The following is a 20,992-nucleotide window of genomic DNA, read 5'->3' as shown; positions in this document are numbered from 1 at the left end:
ATGAGTAGGTCAGGTCTTTCAGCTTTCCTAGGTGAACTTGTGCTCCAAATGAATTTTCTGAAAAAAAAACAAACAACATTTTGCGATGTGACGAAGCAATGTGAAGAAGGAATGTAAAAAGCAGACTTGGGTTATAATTATCCTGAATGTCAAATTACTAATAACCATTACTACACTGATAACCATTACTATACTGATAACTATTACTATACTAATAACCATTACTATACTATCTCTGTTATCAGAAGATGAGATCCAATTTCAAAACACCCATCTCAAACAGCTGGTCACCATTCAACACAGGCAATGTAAAGTCAGAAGAAGGGATAAAATAGGTTTTAAGTGGCTTAAAGTGGAAGCACTGATTCTTCAAGGATTAAAATGTATCACCATTAAAACAGGTGATAGATTAAAGCACAACCCTGAAATGCTAGGTTAAATTATACATTTTATTGTATCTTTGTTCATGGCTAGACTCATAAAATAGATTAAATAGCTGGTTCAACACGGTAATTCAGGAAGAATTCGGTTAAATATGAGTTGAACTCTCACAAGGACTTTTTATTAAACACCAATTCTTACTTCAATTTTCACTTCAGTGGGTCAAAAACCTTAAAATGACCTCCATTTATTGTTGTATGGCTTAGAATGAAGAGTAGAGTATATTTTATGGCACAGCTTTAATATAGAAAGCTTGGTTGACAAGAATTTTTATTAGACTGAAACATTGGGATGCAAAACTTAATTTTTCTTTAGTCCTCAGTTTTTCACTTTTCCTAGGAAATGTAATTCTAATACAGTACACAGATTATGGAAATCCACTATTTGAAAAAGTCATTAAATCAACTAACATTCCTTGTTCTGTTCCTTCCTCACTGCCATTATTTGATTTAAAACCAAATAGGAACTAAAATACCATTCTGAAAATAATAGTTAAATAAAAAATCCTTTGCTTTGGATGCCATGTGTTTGTAATAATTTTTTAAAAGCAGAGAACTTTATTCCAGCAAACTCTATACCTAGGAATTAAGGAATTTCTTTCTGTGTAAACTTTCAAGACAATTTTCTTTGTATGTATCCATACATTAATGTGTTTTATCTTTCTTGAACTTCCATCTACTTTAATAAATGAATAACAAACAGATATATTACTGTATCATATATGGTAATAATAATAGTAATATTACAAAAATATAATAATTGACTGAATTTTTATTTGCTATAAATGAAATCAGCTTTGATTAGCTTCAGACAGAGAAGAATCTGAATTCATTTATTAATGTAATATGGATTTCAGTGCAAAGTAGTCATGGCACTAGACATGTCAGAACTGACAGGAGGGTTTGGACATAATTTTCAATGAAAATGACTGATTTTTCTGGCCTTATTTTAAAGATATACAAATAAAGATGAGCATAGGATTTGTCTTTTTTAATATTTTAGTGAAGTTAATAGACAAATATGTTTTTTATTAAATGTATTATCTATAGATATGTTTTGCATCCTACTAGACGTGCAACTTTCTCCCCCCCTCAGTTTATACAAGTCTATTCTAATTTATGTCATCTTAATCAAAACTTTCTCTCTAATGAAAAAGCCTTTTTTTTTTTTATTATCAGAGGCACTGATAGCAGACAGAAGCCTTCTCAATATTTCATTATTCTTAGTAGGATACTATATCAAATAAAAGAGATTTTTAATTTACTGTTTTCAGCAGCTGATAATTTGCTTTGTTAGTTACCTCCTTTGAGGGTTTATTTTAGCCCAACATAGATCTTCTTTACCTGACTTTTTGGACAGAAAATTATTTCACAAAAGTGAGAATGGAAACAATGAAAATTCTCAAAAGAAATAACTTCCTTTATTTTTCATAGGAGCTACATCATTCTATACATATGAACTTGCCTAAGAAACTATTTGGACATTGGCATCATATATCATAGAACAAGCACATATCAATGCTTGTCACACATGATGACTTTCATGCGTAAATCATTAAGTTCAAGACAAAATTCTAAAGGTTTCTTACAAATTTAAGCACCTGTTTTCTGACAAAAATGGAGCTCGTGCTCAAGTTACAGCATATTGCAAATATTTTGTTCTAAGTCAAGTTTTTCCTGATTTGACTAGCTGGAGAAATATTAAGTTTTAGATTTGGTACCTTTCTTGTTCTGGCAGTATATATATATCTTGAATTCCAATGGGAATTCTATAACTTTATAACCAAAACAGAATTATTTTTCAGCAAATACAGATATAAATTAAATATATAAAAATATCATTTTCCCCATGTAGATGCTTGACCTCTGACAGTGAGGAGAATGTAAAAATCAGCCATTGTAGTAAGAAAATTGAAAAAACAAGGAAAAACATATATGGGAACTAGCATTTTGGCTTTGTGCTTCCTTTTCAGGGCATAGAGCTCACTAATCAGGTGCACTAGACAGGAAAGAAAACTGATGTAGACTATGATTTACAGTATATCCTATAGAAGTTACTATGCACAAAGCTTGGCACGGTGAGGTTCAGACTGTGCCATGGCTGCCTGTTTTTTTTATAGAACAAGGGTGCTAGTGTTCTGACCTTTAACATTGCATCAAGAACAGCTAACTGATACAAAGGACATGAATGGATATCAATTTTTTCCTCAAGACAGCAGAAAGGGAAGAAATAGGGATATATGTAGTAGGTGTAAGAGAGCAGTCTTGAGAGAGCAATTTGTGTCTAAGGGCGACTGAAGCATTTCGGTATTTACCTAGAAAAAAAAAGGAGATAAATGATCTGTCATTCATTTCCTTAAAGCTTTCGGAATAAAGGAGGTACTGCATTAAGTATATGGGATATTTCTAAGGTTAGAAGCTAGACAGATACACAAAGTAATTAATTGGTTTTAAAGATTGGTTGTCATACTAGTAAATAATCTCTATTCTTTAATGAAGAATGGATGAAAAACTGGTTATTCTGTGATTGTAACTGAAGATGCTATATGAACCTGTGTGGAGATCTTTCGTAGTAAATAAGGAAGGATATGAACATGCATCTTTCTCTCACACTATCTCTCAAGTAAAGTCACAAGCTTGCTTTAGAGGCATAAAGTGTAAATGAGACATTTTCTTCTACCCTTATCCCTCTGGTTATGAACCACAACAAATGAGTAGGTTGTTTTCCAACTACCTCTTACATGCTGAGATTATGTTGTCAAATCCCACTCCATTTCTCTTCCCTCTCCTGTATTTAACCTTCGAGTTCCTAGATTAAATCCTACCTTTATCCAAATTTGAGGGATATTTTTCAGTTTTTTGACCACTCATAGTGACCACCTGTGGTTTGCTTTTTTTTTATTTCAAAATTATTCACACTTTTTAACATTTTTATTTGAGACTTTAAAAATTATTACTATAGTACCTGGAAGCAAATGTAATACGCCAGTTAGTATATCACCAGCTTAAAAAAAAAAAAAAAAAAAAAAAGATTGGCTAATATGTCATACATACAATATGAAGTAGATTCTTCTTTACGAATCCCAAAAGATGTAAGGGTTCTGTCATTGTTTTAGACCTCTGATTCACAATCAGGTTTTCGTATTTGATAACATTGAGATCTTTTTTCACAAACACTGATACTTTGGATTATCATGTATTTAAATTGTAATTGTTTTCTCCTCATTAATAATAATTTTTGCTTTTATTTTTCTAATTTTAAAATTTATTGCATTTATTATTGTTATCAGCCAAGTCCTAAATTCATCATTCTGAATTTTGATCCTGCCTTTGCTTCCACTTCTGCCAGCCTTATGTCATCCACAAGATTTATAATCCCTTTCTCTATTTTATCATTCAGCTTGTTAGAAAAAACATTTCATAAAACCACCTCAAAAGACATGCTCTGTAGGAACTCATTTGAAATGCTTTACATGTATGATGAGAAGACACCAATGAGTAACTTCTAAGGCTGTTTTTAAATAAGTAAGATTTTCATTTTTCTGTCACTTGAGGATCTTCTTTTACTTATCTTTGTTTTCATAAATCCATTTTGTGTCTTTTTCTTCATCCTTTCAAACATGTATAATTACATTGCATAGTTTTTAAAATATGTACATAGGTATTACAGTTGATTGGGCTATATTCTACCAGAACCTCCTTTTTAATTTTTTATTCCTCTGACCTTGTTAAAGACTGCTTTTTGTATTCCATTATCTTTATTCAATGGCTTTCATTCCTTCCTTCACTCAGAAAAGGAGATCTTTATTTGTGATTATTCTCACCAAAATTACTTTGCAAATTCATATTTTTCAATTAGTTCTTCTCTTGTAACTGGAATAAATTCTAAAACAGCTACATCTTTTTGAACTAGTATTTTACAAACCAGTGAACACTTTCAGACTTTTTGCAAGGGCATGTGGTGACAGGAATGGCTTGAAGCTGAAAGAGGGGAGATTTAGATTAGGCATTAGGAAGAAATTTTTCATTAGTGAGAAAATAACAGGTTCCCCAGAGAAGCTGTGGATGCCCAGCCCCTGGCAGTGTTAAAGGCCAGGTTGGATGGGACTTTGAGCAACCTGGTCTAGGGGAAAGCATCTCTGCCCATGGCAGGGGGGTTAGAAGTAGATGATCTTTAACGTCCCTTCCAACCCAAACCATTCTCTGATCCTATGATACAATTCTGTCTTCCAGAAGCCTGTCGGACATTATGTCCTATGATATTGCTTGGAAAATGTTATTGGAGATGTAACTAAAAAATGCACTTATATAAGTTTTATTTTTTGCATACCTGGATATTCAGAAAGTCAGCTTCAAATTTTTCTGTAATTTTGAAAAAACTTGTCTGCATAACACAGTATTTGTCCCACTTTCATAAATGAAATCCAACTTTGGAACATATACTCTAGTTTTGCAACATTTTCACTGAATTTTGGTTGTATCAGTTAAGTTGAAAAAAAAATTAATTTTCTTACGTCTCATCATGATATTACTCATTTTTCATGGGAAGTTCTGCAAGTTTTTCATTACTTTTTTTTTTTTTAATGTGTCCATTGCCATTAATTTAAAGTGTTGGCCTCCTCTCAACTTATAAAAAGACATTTTGTTGAAAACTCTTAGCTAACTCAATGTAAGTAACAACTACTTTCATAAAAACAATGATGGTGAAAAATCACATAAGTGTATAGCTTCTTAGCCTGGTAAAAAAATGTACAAACAAATTATTGTGGATCCATTACACCATAAACAGGAGAAGTAGATATTATTTTGAAGTTTCTGCTTTTTCTATGTATTGGGTTAAAGTGGCCTTTAAACTATGGGTTTTGAATTTGGCTGTACATCACAATGAAAAGATAATTTGGGTACCAAAACTGGTGCAGATGCATCTGCATGGGTCATCTGGAGTAAACACACATGCTGAGAAGCACAACAAGCTCTGAATATGAGAGATTTGGTATCATGCTAAGAAAAAAAATTCCTTTATGTTTTTATGTATACAATAAAAAATATGAGTAGGTGCTACGTAAAAACCTCTGCTGCTTTACCTCCAAAATGGCAGCATGCTTAATTATCCACAGAAACTAATCAAGGCTTGAGCTGACAGGCAACATAACAGTATCCTGCTAAATCAGTCCTCATAGATTATGTGATGTTAATTTATGAATCCTAAGGTAATTATGACATAACTAAAAGCAAATCTTTAAGAACCCTGCTTTTGTTCAGATCAGTTGTTAGCATTCCTAAGATGGAGTAGGGAGGAATTTACCGATGGGCTTAAGAACACGAATTAACTCACCTACTAAGCAAGACCGCAAAATCCTGGACATAAATTTAAATTCTTTAATTTCTGCAATGATTACTCATATACACTCTTTCATGTTTAAGAGTGCTACAGATCATGTTAAATGTTTGCTGCCTGAACGTTAATATGATTCAGAGATAAGTATAGAGGTATAAAAAATCTCTGTACTTCACTTTGGGGTCTTGAAATCATGATCTAAAAACACTTCATTCACTCACACAACATTAACTTCAGCTCAAAACACAGCCAGGGGCACAAAAAGTAAAGCTTCACCACAACTTACTCTAAGTGTGATATTCTAGTTGTTAGAACACTTAAATCAGATTTGGTTTTTGGTTTTCCTAATTCAGTGAAAAAGCCACTCTCCAGTCCCTCAGGCACTTCATTTTGTCAGTTGCCAGGGAGTAACCTGCATTCTTATCTGACACATCTTGTTACCTTCTGTTTCTTACTGTTTTGTCAAAGAACTGCCTTTTTTGGAGAGTACTGAAGAGTCCTATGAAACCTAAACCTGTTATAACTTCTTATGCAGTAAACGGAGAAAAAGAAGTACCTCACTTCAGAAGTACTGTTTTTCAGTTCATCTACATCTAATCTGATAAAATACCAAGTCAGGACGTTGGCTCCCTCTGCAGTTACAGGAAGTTGCAAAAAATATGAACTGATCTCTAGGGCAGAAGAAGAGTAGAAAAATACAGCTATTTTTTCACATGGGGTGATGATCTTCCAGGAACATGATAGCACAGTAACAAATTTAAATATTGCAGATATGTCTTACAGCATCACATTGCAAGCAGTTAAGTAGTACAAGTGACTTGACTGACTGGTCTAGCTCTTTTACACAATTTAGATTCATGTAGATGCTTTCCACATAAAGCATGGACTAAAATATTGGCAGAAACTTGATTGACAACAGAATAAAAGAAGACCAGGAGTTACAGTAAAAAAAAAAAAAAAAAAAAAAGAGAATCTATATCTAAGGTTTATATCTTAACAACAAACATATTTTGTATTTAAAAATAATCATTTTGTAAAAGGAAAACTCTTTAGTATAAAGAAACTCTAAAGTTTTATTACACTGTCTTAAACACATGTTCAGTGCTATAGATTTATAGTTATCCCTTTAGATTTTTGTTAGTTATAATTAATAAACTAATAAAGAATGTTGATCTCAGTGTAAGCAATAACATCAGAGCTTTTTGGTTTTGAGAAAGCTAAAATCACTAGGAAGGTCCAAGACAGGTCCAAAAAATGGTACTATGAAAAAAAATAAATCAGTGCAAAGTATTGTACTTACGTGATGAAATGTACTTTGACTGTTGTGTGTGCTACCATGACAGAGTCTTTTGCTATAACTTTACTAGAATTTCCAGTACCGTTACATCACTTTGTATTCCTTTAGATGTAATAGGAACATTTATCAGATGAATGTAGTTTGCGAGGAAGGAATCCCCCATTTCTCTGCAGCAGCGTCATTTTTTTAGCCTTAGAGAACTTTTAAGCAGGAGCTCTTACCTGTCCACCAAACAAAACAAATAAAAAAAAAAAAAAGCCCTGAAACCAAACCAAACCAAATAGAACCAAACCAAACACAGTATTTCATTCTGTAAAAAGGTGATACACTGAATTCACTTAGACATGTAACAACATAATATCCCAACTTTAACTCAAGATTACTGCTACCTTTTACATTTAGTTTGTAGTACCCATATGATGAGTATTTTTGCTATGTGAATTTGAATTACAGGTGATTACCCATGCAAATATGTCAGATTCTGTCAGTCTGTGATTCTCACAACTATGTCTACCTTGCAATGCAGAAATACACAGCTCAACTTAAGTGACTTAATTCAGATTCTGAAAGCAGATTCATCCCATTGATGTATAGGTCCATATAGGCTGCTATACCTTACTGAGAAGTGAATACATTTGAACACTCCTTGACTTAAAAAATGTAACAGATATATTGGATCAGTATAAAGAGAACTTTTCATTATGTTCTAAAAAGTGATACAATCTTACAGAGAGAACACAAGCCCCAGCATTTGAAGCTATTCATTTATTAAACAAACAAACAAAAACAACAAAAAACAGAACCCATTTCTTGATAAGTTTTAGGAAAAATCAAGGATCAATAAAACCAAACACTGATGGGTTTTATCAACAAGGCATTTTTTCCAGGACTAATGAAAAAACTATTTCGATCCTAATAAAATAACGGAATAACTAATGTATGTTGGTTACTCATTGTCTTAGAATTCATTTGGCTTCTGTGGTATTTAAACTGACATACGTGATTTAGAATGTAATCTGTAATATAATACACTGTGAAAGCTAGTCTTTAACATAAAATATTCTTCTTCACAGATAATGTAAGATCTCAGTTTAATAACACGTAGCAGATAACAGAATGCATGTCAGGTTATACTAGGATCAGTAGTCTGTTTACAGCGTGGAACTGAAATGCAGTAATAGTACAGTCCTGTTAGCACTTGGAAGATACATGTCCTAAGATGAATGTTGCAGATGAAAATAATCAGTTATGAGTAGAGTCTGAGTTACTGGAGAGCTAGCCCAAGCTCATAATAACCATGGGACATAATAACCATTCTAAAAAAAAGTTTTATTCCTGTCTAACACTGATAGTGGAATATTTTGCCATACCATGTATTCTTCCTAAATTTTAATTCAGAGATATGCAATGCTCTTCAGCAGTACTTAAGATTATTATTCATAGGATTCAAAAAACTAAATTGTTTATGGAGCTGTCATTTGAAATTATTTATTTTCCAAAATCCTATTAAAAAAAAATTGTTTGAAAGTCCCACCGCAACACAGAGTGATAAAAATGTATTCCAAAAGGTAAGCATCTAAGAAGAAGCTTTGTCTTACATAATTGGCAGCAGTCAATGTAACACTTAGACACAGAGTAGTATATCCGGGGGGGGGAAATATAAAAAAAATCTCCTGCTAAATAATACAAGGCAAAGAGAGATTACGTTTTATAAAATGTATGAAGCTTAAGGATTTTAGCATTTAATTATCTTTATGTAAATTATGAATTCAAAACTCCTTTTAATAGAGTAGTCCAGTTTAAAGTTAACTGCCTAAGGTTATCTGGTACGTTTCTACAAAGTTTACTCTATTTAACAGCACAGGTTAGTCATTACATATAGATTTAAGTCCTAAAGATTTTTAAATTTGCACATGATGAAACAAATTATTTTAACAAGCATTTAAATAGCACCTTTTTGTTTGTTTGTTGTTTTTTTTTAATTAAAGAAGCTCTTGAATTTCAATTGGAGTATCGCAGTGTATTATACGTTGACAGATTTTTTCTTTTATGTTCTTTATTATTTGATAGCATAGTAATAGGCCTTAGGAGACATCCTACTACTGCAGTTGGGGGAAAGTGAAATTATTTGATTAATCTCTATGATAGATTTTAATTATAGAACAAAGGTAACGTTCTCTGCATCCTAAGGAGAAAATTAAACAAAAAAAAGATTACAGTTTAAATTCAGAGTGCCATCTAGTGTTCAATATAAATGCAAAAATGTTACCATGCTTAAGCTGAACATACACTTCTTTTAAACCAGTTTATGTCAACAAGACCTTAAAGTCCATAAAAATAAAGTATGTGCATGTTTAACATAGTACATGATAGAAATAATTTATTAAATTGTGATTTCTTAGATCTTAAAAAGGCTGTAAAATTTTGCCTGAAAAAATGTGTAAAATATAGTGCAATATACCAAATTCAAGTATTTCTTTGCAAGCATGAACAAACCATTTGTCGTGGTTTAAACCCAGCCAGACAGCTCGTTCACTCACACCCCCCCTTCTTGCCCTCCCCAGCCCGACCAAGCACCGACTGATACCTCCTCCAACCCCACAGTCTCCTAGCCCTTCCAGGTAACTCCTCAGTTACATCCTGGGCATGACGTGCTGTGGTATGGAATACTTCTTTGGTCAGTTTGGGTCAGGTGTCCTGTCTCTGCTTCCTCCCGGCTTCCACTCCTCCCTGGCAGAGCATGAGCCCCGAAAGTCCTTGGCCAGACCAAAACATCGGTGTTATCAGCACTCTTCCCAGGTCGAAAGTCAAAACAGCGCTGCACCAGATACTAAGAAGGAGAAAAATGACTGCTACTGCTGAACCCAGAACTCCAGTCTGTATGAATTCATTATCATTTCATATTCTGTTTTGTGTCCTTGACCACCTATATCAGAAAGTATTAAGTTTCATTTGTTTTGGTTTGTTTTTGGTTTGTTTTTTTTTTGTTATGGAACATAGTTGCTGTTAAGTCGGTTGTTTTTTCATTATTTGTTTATTTTCTCCTAGTATCAGTGAAAGGTATATAACCTAACTTTTTTTTTTTTTTTGCTATGTTTGATATAATTCATTGGTCAATAAAATATATTTATTGAAAAAGCCTTATCTAGTGCTTATTAAAAAAATCTTCTAGTCTTTAACTCAAATATATTAGCAAGATATATTTTATATTATTTATATTATTTATTTTGGATTGTTTGGTTTAAAGTTTGGTAGTCAACAGAATAACTGAATCCAGGATCCAGAAATGAAATATTGCAACAGAAAATATATGGGCTCAGTCAGAGATCAATATGATCAGACAAAAGCCATTTATTGCAAATCCTTAACTCCTTATATACTTTTTCTTACATGCACTTACAGTGATTTGTCATATTATGATTGGATACATGTCTTGAAGACCCTTAGTGACTAACACATAATTGGTTAAGCACAGGTGTGAGAACTTGACCTCAAAAGCTTGTCAACAGTCCACAGTTCTCATTAACTCAGTGAATTCCAGCTTCTTCTTATCTTGCTTGCTTAAGCTTCCTCGGGCCTCTCATGGCCTTGCTGTATCTTTCAGGATTATTCAGAGTTTATATACCAATTATCCATTCTCCTGTGAGAACAGTCTCCACAAAATATTTTTCTGAAAGTTAGTCACAAAACCTAAGAGAAAAAAAAAAAAAAAGAAATAGGCCAAAACATTGTCTTTCCCTTTTACCAGAAGAGGACAAAAATGTGTTTGCAAAATTACTCTATCAGTGAAGTTTTAGCTGTGCCTTATGTCCTCTGGAAATACCAATTATTCTATGAGATAAACAGCTTTCATTCTTTCCTGTCCATGTTCCATTTTTAATGACACCTAAAAAAAAGCACTGAATTAAGAGCAAGAGCTTTTATATGTAAGTACTGTTTTACACAGCTGAATACCATGCTTAACAGATCCAGCTGTAGATCTTAGAGCAGCAGGCTCACTTTATGAACTTCCCCCTTCTGCTTTCATTCCATTCCTCACTACAATTCACCAACATGTGCAATTTTTGTTAAAAATACCTCAAATTATAACAAGGTACAAAATAATTACAAGCATATTCTCAATGCATTCTACATTTAAACTAATTGTTTACTCATGGGTTTAGCAGTAGCAGTCATTTGTTTCTCTTTCTTAGTAGCTGGTGCAGCACTTACCTTGTTGACTTTCGGCCTGGGAATAGCGCTGATAACACCAATGTTTTTTAGTTACTGCTCAGATGTTTGAACTGACCAAGGACTTTGTGAGCCTCATGCTCTGCCAGGGGGGAGTGGAAGCCAGGAGGAAGCAGAGACAGGACACCTGACGCAAACTGACCAAAGAAGTATTCCATACCACAGCACATCATGTCCAGGAGGTAACTGAGAGTTACCCGGAAGGGCTAGGAGACTGTGGGGTTGGACAAGGGATCGGTCAGTGCTCGGTCGGGTGGGGTGGGGTGAATTATCAGTTGGCAGGTGGCGAGGTGTTTGCATTCTCTTCCCTTGTTACTTCCTTTACCATCATTATTATTGGTGGTAGCAGTAGTGGTCTGTGTTATACCTTAGTTACTGGACTGTTCTTATCTCAAACCGTGGGAGTTATATTCTTTTGATTCTCCTCCCCTTCCCTCTGGGAGCAGGGGGAGGGCAAAAAGCAGAGGGGGGGGGGAGGGAGGGAGAGAGAAACTTTGTGGCTGGCTTGCAGACAGGACTTGAACCACTGAATAAGAATCCATGTATATTTTTCAATGAAAATGAAGTTTTTACTGGAAAGATATTTTAGGCCACCAAATAAGTAAATATATTGACAGAATTATTCTTTATTGTACAATTGTGAGCAATACATCCAGTGTAGAACAACACAGGCTTATCCTAAACCTCTCACTGAGTAAATACATTTGACTGGCACTGCCTTCTGGAGCATACATTTCAACCTTGATCGCATGGCACTTTTCACGCAGGTAAAAAGTGAGTGGTCAAGGAAGGCTGTAATCTAAGTGCTGTAGGAACCCCACCAAAAGAATTTTAAAGACAGATGCAATGCATCACTGAATCTGTTTTATAACATTTCTCTACCACTTTCCTTCCTGTACTTGCAAACTATTTATCCTGGAGGAAATGTACTTGCAAACTATTTATCCTGGAGGAAAATCTTGTCTCCAGGCAGACTGCCTGTTGGGGCCCTGTTAGGCGATGGATCATTCAGCATTTATTTATTTAAGTCCAAAAATGATAACAAATGACCTGTAGTTTAAACAAACAAACTATAAAATCTCAGATTAGGATTTTTTCCATATGTTTGGACCTGATTGAAAAGGAATAGATACACTCCCATACAATTTTCTTCAGCATCAGGAGGAAGTTGTACAGATGGGCAATATAGATCAATCAGCTGATCATTTCAACTCTTTGGCTCTTACTTCTGTTATTTGAGAAAGCTAAGTTGCCTCCAAACTGAATCCAATTAGGTTTCAATGATAAAAATAGTCATTAGTTTCATAATTTCTAAATGGAAAAAAAATCTCCAAAGTATCAAAAGTACATATTTGCGTAAATCATCTTATTTTTCATCACTCAGGGCATTGTTCATGTAAATAAAAAAAAAAAAAAACAGAAAGAAGGAATCAGTCTTACATCAACCTTATAAGATATTTTATCATAATTATTTTTGTTTGCATTATGCAAAATACATTTCTTTTCCTCTTAGGCCTCCCAAAAAATCCTGATTTTCCATGAGTCAAGATTAACTTCCTTTTCTGAGTTTTTAAATAATTAGACACCAGTTCTCATTTGGAACATTTGGAATTCTGCTGGTAGTCATGAAAAGATAGCATATTTATAAACATATGTTTTAAAATTTTAGTGCTGTAAAAAAATGTTAATTTGCTAAAAAATAATATTTATATTTAAATTGAACAAAATAATTGCTGCATAGTAATATTTCCAGAACTATAGGGGAATGAGAGTTTCTAGCATAAATTAAGCATTTTGAACATTTGATGTCTAGGCTAATACTCAAACCCACTTTTATTGCCAACAGAGGTTATTAGACGACTCCAGGCTGCAGTTCAAGCCTGAATCTTCCATAGGCAGTGACTTCAGAACTCTAAAGCTGGTGAGTTTAATTTTTCTGTAAACATCTTGCTTCTGACTCTTAATATTGTAGGTATCTATGTGAAATAGCTTTAATTTCAGAGGACTTGAAGAATTATAATCATTGAGTCTCTTTTTTTTAGTTACTGACAGACACATCAAAACAGAAGTCTGTGTGGTCGTGGAGTCTCCATGCTTAGAGATATTCAGAAACCATCTCAACATGATCCTGGTCAACCAGCTCTGGGTGACTCTCCTTGAGCAGAGGGCTTGGGCAAGGTGATTTCTAGAGGTCCCTTCCAACCTTAACCATTCTGTGATTCCCTGATTCTGTGAAGTCACCACACAATGTTGAGCAATTATTTTGTAATGAAAATAATATAAAAATCATTAGCTCTCCCTGCTGATTAAGCAGGTAGACTAGATGAACAATTAAGCATATTAGTTTTATCAGGTTTAAATGAAGTAAAATAATCCACACTCTGTGGAGATTACTGTAACTAATACTGAAAAAGGCCATCATTATATACTGAGCAAACTATATAAAGTGATTTCAACACAGTTAATAAATTATTCTATATTGATAGTTGTGGAGACAGTGTTCTCACAGGAGAACGCATAATTGGTACATAAACTGAATAATCCTGAAAGACACAGCAAGGCCGTGAGAGGCCCAAGGAAGCTTAAGCAAGCAAGATAAGAAGCTGTAATTCACTGAGTTATGAGAACTGTGGGCTGTTGGCAAGCTTTCGAGGTCAAGTTCTCACACCTGTGCTTAACTAATTATGTGTTAGTCGCTAAGGGTCTTTAAGACATGTATCCAACCATAATATGCCAAATCACTGTAAGTGCCTGTACGAAATGGTATATAAGGAGTTAAAGCTTTGCAATAAATTGGCATTCTCTGATCACATTGATCGTTCCTGCGTTGTCCATGACTCCCGCGTCGGCAAATGGCGCCTGAACAGGGACCCTCAGATCAGTAACTTCTGGCATGCAAGTTTGAAGGTCCAATCAAAGAAGAGGGGGAGGAGAGCCGGCTGAAATTCAGCGCTGTCCCGGCACTGTGAAAGTCAGACATCTGCAAACAGTGTAATAACTGTGGGATCTTGCCCTGATCAGGTGAGCGGCCAGGGAGGAGAAGGGGCAGTCGCCTTCCAAAGAGGAACAGGCAGTGATGGAGCTCCTACAACATATGTACACCATCATGTATCTAGGAAGAGATGAGCAGGCAGCTGCAAAGCACTTGAGGTCTGAAAAGTTTAGATGCAGCCAAAGTTGATCTGGGATCACCATAGATATCCCCTGTCTCCTGTACTGATTTTGGCTGAGGTAGAGTTACTTTTCCTGATAGAGGCTTGCACTGTGCTATGTTTAGGATTCATAATCAAAACAGTGCTGATATCACATGGATGTTTTCATTGTTACTGACTAGTGCTTACACAGAGTCAAGGGCTTCTCTGCTCCTCAGTCTGACAGACCAGACTTGCTTGTTTGTTTTAGAAAGGGAAATAAAACAAAAATAAGAAAGAGAATTTAAAACTTCCTCATTGCCCCTGCAAAACTGATCCCATAACACCAGACACCAGAATTTGTGAAGTATGAGTTAATTGGGATGTCCTAAGCCAAATAAAACCCTTCAAAATGCAAAGATAGCCTGAAAAATTAACAACAATATCTTATTCTTGGTGCAAAAGAATATATGGCACCATACAACTGGTTTACAAGGCTGCTGCCTTATTCTCCAAGTACATTGAGAACTGGGAGCTTTTTCCAGTGCATGATATTAGAAAATAACTGCATATTTTTGAAGACAGCTTTTTGGTAACCTGAAAGTTGGGTATTCAGATGGTTTTTTTTTTTTCAGTTTGACATACCTGTATAGCACATTAAGGCAAATGTATTTGTGGTCTTTAATGTAAGTAAAAACAGAAGAGAAAAATTTCAGTCCAGTGACATTATACGGAGGAGGAAATCTCGCCATTTTCCTGCTTTTGATGTTAATATTGCTGACATTTCTTCTCTATTCCTCACAGTTATCTTGAATCCTTCACTGAAAAGCAGACAAGTCAAAAAGTGAATTCCTTTTATTCCTGTACACTCACATATGCACACACAAAGATATGCTGACATATTGGCATATATATTGCTATATGAATTTATATTATAAATTTACTGAAGTATAGCATATTTGTAATAGAAGGATTCCTCTTTATTAATTCAAAAGTTACTTGGTGGCATTTATATGAGCCCAGGAGAAATAACATGTTCTAATTAATTCTACTTAGGACATTGTTATTTTTTTCCAGACTTTAAAGTAATAACACTGCTCAGGTTAAGCAACAACTAATAAACTTCTGCTTCCTTCACTGTCTACTTAATAGCTGGCATCTGCCTCAAGGTAGTAACTAACAAGCTAGTAATTAAAAGTCTAAATTCAATGAAAACATCCGTTTCAAAGTCTGAACAGAATTGTATTTCAGGACTATATAGAGGCCCCCATCTATGCTGTTACTTTTTTTAATAAATGAAAAAATGCCCATACAATGTCAATTCATTTCTTTCTCAATAGGAATTACTGAGTTCTACAATTAATTTACATTCATTTGATATCTTGTGAAAGAAACTTGAGTAATATTGGAGAGGATTTATGTCCCAGAGGACAATTCATTACTTAAATTGTTTTTTTCTTACACCCATGATTTTTCCACTGAAATGCTTCATATCTTATAAAGAAAGGTAATATTTTCAAAATACAAAAGTGATTTAATGATTTATATCTCATTAGTAAAAGTAATTGGAGTTTTCAGTAACTTCTAGCTACTTAGAAACATTTATTTAAGTCATCTTTAGCCAACACAAAGCTGTTCATTTAAGACAGCGGTCATCAGTACTACTTACCAGTAGTAAGTCTCTTTCTTAATTAGGAATAATCCATTGGACATTATCTCTTTTCTCTCTCTTTCACCCAGGGACAGATTTTTATCTGTCTTCTTCAGTGATGACACCAAGCTGTGTGGTTCAGTTGATATGCTGGAGGGAAGGAATGGCATCCAGAGGGAACTTGACATGATTGTGAGGTGGGCTGATCAGAGGACTGGAGCACCTCCCGTATGAAGATAGGTTGAGGAAGTTGGGGCTGTTCAAGCCTGGAGAAGAGAAGGCTGCGTGGAGACCTCATAGCAACCTTCCAGTATCTGAAGGGGGCTTACAAGGATGTTGAGGTGGGACTCTTCATTAGGGACTGTAGTGATAGGACAAGGGGTAACGGGTTAAAACTTAAACAGAAGTTTAGATTGAATGGTGAGGCACTGGAATGGTTTTCCCAAGGAAGCTGTGATAGCTCCATCCCTGGTGGTGTTCAAGGCCAGGTTGGACAGAGCCTTGGGTGACATGGTTTAATGTGATGTGTCCCTACCCATGACAGGGGTGTTGGAACGAGATGATCTTAAGGTCCTTTCCAACCCTAACTATTCTATGATTATATAATTCAGTTCTGTTACAGACTTTAAGATAGCATAATATTTGCTTTTCTTTTTCTGAGTTGCTTCCCTGATAATTCCTAACGCCTGAATCTTTAAAAAAACCACTGCAGTGTTTAAAAGTGATATTTTTGTATCTACCTAACAATTCAAACCTCCAGACCTCATTTAGTATGGTAATCATCCACACTGGACTGGTTACTCTCTCTAATAGAATGGGATTTTCTACATCACTTTATGCTTATTTTCATTTACTTTCTTCTGACTGTTTTTTCTTCATAGTTCATTTCATCTCTGCTACTTTAATATCAACAGGCTTTTTCACTTCAGTATTCACCATTTTTTGTAACTTTTGCAGTTATGTTGAACAGTCAGACACAAGAATAGATTTACAGAGTCATAGCTGGGATTGGAAGGAACCTCTGAAGGGCACCTGGTTCAAACCCCCAGCCATAGGCAGGGACATCTTGCACCACTTCAAGTTCCTCTAAGCCCCTTTCCAACCTGATCTTAAACAATTCCAAAGATGGTGCATCCACAAATTCTCTGGGCAACATGTTTCAGTGGCTCGGCATCCTCATTGTAAAAAAAAATTCTTCCTTATGTCCAATTTATACATATGTTCTTTCATTTTAAAATAATTTCTCCTTGTTCTGTCATTACAGGCCATGGTAAAAAGTCTTTCTCATACTTTCCTATAAGCTTCGTTTAAGTATTGAAAGGCTACAATCAGGTCTCCTGGTAGACTTCTCTTTTACAAGCTGAACAAACCTAACTCTCTCAGCTTTCCTCATAGGAGACATTTTCCAGCTCTCCAACAATTTTCATGGCCCTCCTCCGGAATTTCTCTAACAGGTCTATGCCTTTTTTGCAGTAGGGTCCCAGAATTTGGATGATCCAGGCAAGGTCTCATAAGAGCAGAGGACACTGAGGAGATCACCTCTTCTAACCTGCAGGCCATGCTGCTGCTTTATATGAAACACATAAACTTGTTTCTTTTCTTAGGGTTTGGGGGTTTTTTTCTTAGGGTTTTGGTTTGTTGTAGTTTTGTTTGTTTGTTGTTTCTTTTTTGGTTGGGTTTTTTTTTTTTTTTTATAATTTACTGTGGTGCAACTCCTCTCCTCCCAGAAAAAAAAAAAAAAGGAAAAGAAAAAAGAAAAAGTTGTCAAAGTGGTGGAATTTTCTAAGTCTTGTTCATTGCAAGTAAAGATGGAAAAGAAATCCTTACAATTTTCTGTTCTGACATTATCTTCTCCAAACACTCATCTCAGGTTTTGATCATCTACTGACCTTATAAAGTTCCTATCAAGCTCTGTTCACCCAATCTGCTTGAAGAATGGCTCACTGTTATTTTTCATGCACTCTTCTTCAACGTTTTTTTATCCTGACTTAACATGTTTTTAGATTTAACCTGTCAGATTTTAAGATCTTTTAAGATTTTTTTTTACTTGAGTTTAACTTACTTTCCCTGCTATTTAGCCAGAACACTTTCCTTGACACATTTTTCAGACTTTATCCTGAAGTAGTATAAATTGCTTTTGAACTGCCACTACAGTATTTTCTTAAAGCTCCTGATACTTGAAAATGTTTTGCTATTTCCTGAATTTGCCTTACTGTCTTCTCCATGAGCTTCCTAATTTTCATGCAGTCCACACTTTTTTCTTTCAAATTAAACACAACAGAGGTTTCTGGCTTTTGGTAATCCTGATACAGCATTGACTTTAAGTGCATTGTAGTCACCATTATAGAACAGATTTGGTCAGTAATCTTATAAATCTGTGGCACTGGCTAGGACAGAAGCAAATACACACACACATTTTCATTTTCAGGCATGTATTTTACCCATTCCTGGACTATGAATTCAGTCTTATTGTCCTGTCTTAGTTTCTAGCTAGGTGTATTCTCATGATGGTTATCAACAGCTGACACTGTTTCCTTCCTCCATAGCATGGATGACTTAATTCAGATTCACTGTATCACCATTTCTGTTAAAATTCTCATTGACTATCTTATAAAATTGTACTATTATTACATTTTTTCTTAGTAAAGGCAGGCATTTAAATGTTGTCAACACAAAATACCCTCGAGTTTCTATTTACAAACTCAAGCCAAAGCAAGCTCTTGACAGCATATACTTTGCACCTGGTGTCCTACAGATAGTGTACTGTATATCATTCTTCAACAACATTTCTGTTAATGCTATGTTGTCATTATCTTAACTTAAAATTAGGCATCGCAAAATACGTTTCTGTTATTTCCTGGCAGTATGTTCAGGGGTTTCAAAAAGCCATTCACTTTCGGATGTGGCTGGTTTAACTCGTTAGTGTTTCAAACCTAAGTGTATAAGCTTGATAACCAAACCAAAAATGTTCCTGCAGAGCGTTTAGCAGACACTGCCGGTGCGAACAGCTTTGTTACCACTCTCTAACAAAGAACACTGACACCACAATTGCTTGTCCTTCAAGTGTTCTTGAAGTTGTTTTTACATTAAGTATGTTAACCTTGAGACAAGACTCTTTACATATTTCCTTGATGAGTGTCTTAATCTCTTTTGTTTCTTCATCAGTAGCACTGATATTGTTCTAGATGTTGGCCTGTTCAAATGCATCTTTGAGGGCACCGCTGCTCTAACTATCATTTCCTGAGTTCCTGTTGATCATCCACTCTGGTCTCAAAAGTTAGTTCCATGGTTTAGAGGACATAAGCTAGTCACCTGGGTTCACCTTATTTTCCTGCTGGGAGAAAGACACTCATACAGTGACTTGGAAGCATTTGCTCTAACATTTAACACATATGTAGAATATTAACCATATTCATAAGTTTAACCACATTTTTGCTTTTTGCATATTCATATTTCTTTCCTGTGGCTTTTTTTTTTTAAAGTTTTTCTTATAACAGTTACAGAAGAGATAAATATTTTTCTTTTGCCTTGTTTATAATTCTTAGGCTAAGAATACGATTTTTGTTGCATTTTATACACAGTGAGACTGAAGAAAACATTTTTAACTACTACATAGGAATATTATATAATTGTTTTTTTTTAACTTTTTGTCAGGGAATGCAAAGCAGGGCTGCTCCTGGAAGGGTAATAAGATGGAAGCTGAGGGCATCTGAGTAAAGGGCTAAACCAGGGCCCAAGTCAGGTTGGGGGTGGCCAGCCAGGAGTAGGATAGATCTGGGTCCAGAGCTGGGGCCAGGACCAAGTCAATAGGCCTGTCCAGGACACAGACCTCCCATGGCACTGTTTCCAGGCCTGGCCAGGGGCAGGTCCAGAGATGGGACTGGGCACAGGCACCCCTGTGCATCACTGGGGCCAGTCTAGAGATCAGCTGATCCTGACACCTTTCTTTGAACAGAGAAAACATCAACATCGCAAAAACAAAGCAACCTGAAAACACAGTAGACTAAAAGCTCCTCTGCAATTTAAGATAACAATTCCATTTATACAGGACCAATCTTCATGGATAAAAGAAATACATAACTGTAAACTTATTATTCTCTTCAAAAAGACAAGCATTATTCTTCAGCAATGCTTATCCTGCTTATATCTATAGAGGGTTCACAATAATTAATGAGAAAGTGTACCCTAACTCATGGCATTAAGTGTAGCTCAGATAGAGGAAAATATTCACCTCTTTCTTCCAGCCTTGAAAGAAAAAGCTGAATTGTTAAAGGAAGAACATTTATTTTACTTTGGTTTTTTGTCCAATAACAAAAGACGTTATTATAGAATTATTATCACATTACATGGTAAGAAAGATGGAGGAATGTAGATTTTATACCACATATTAGTCCATATAACAAATAGTAAGTCAGGTTTGAATGTTGGATAATGTGGGGTGTTAACCTTAACTGGCTGGCAGGTGTTCATCAAGCCCCTCTATCACACCCTTTCACAAGACAGGGTGAAAGAATAGGATTAAAAGCTTCTGGGTTGAGTTAATAATAGGGACATCACTTACTGTCCTGGGTTTAGCAGTAGCAGTCAGTTTTTCTCCTTCTTGGTAGCTGGTGCAGCGTCGTGTTTTGACTTTCAGCCTGGGAACAGTGCTGATAATACCAATGTTTTTAGTTGTTGCTAAGTAATGTCTACCCTAACCAAAGACTCTGTGAGTCTCATGTTCTGCCAGGGAGGAGGGAAAGCTGGGAGGAAGCAGAGACAGGACTTCTGACCCAAGCTAGCCAAAGAGGTATTCCATACCGCAGCACGTCATGCCCGGGGAGGTAACTGAGAGTTACCCAGAAGGACACGGGGTCTTGTGGGTGGGAATCCTTTCAGCGGGTGATATCGTATTCTCTTCCCTTG

Source organism: Neopsephotus bourkii, unplaced genomic scaffold (assembly GCF_033783945.1).
Source record: "Neopsephotus bourkii isolate Nb327-2 ecotype Australia unplaced genomic scaffold, CSIRO-AGI_Nbou_v1 NB_821, whole genome shotgun sequence".
Taxonomy (NCBI): domain Eukaryota; kingdom Metazoa; phylum Chordata; class Aves; order Psittaciformes; family Psittacidae; genus Neopsephotus; species Neopsephotus bourkii.
The sequence above is the reverse complement of the archived record's forward strand: the minus strand, read 5'-3'. Positions refer to the sequence as shown.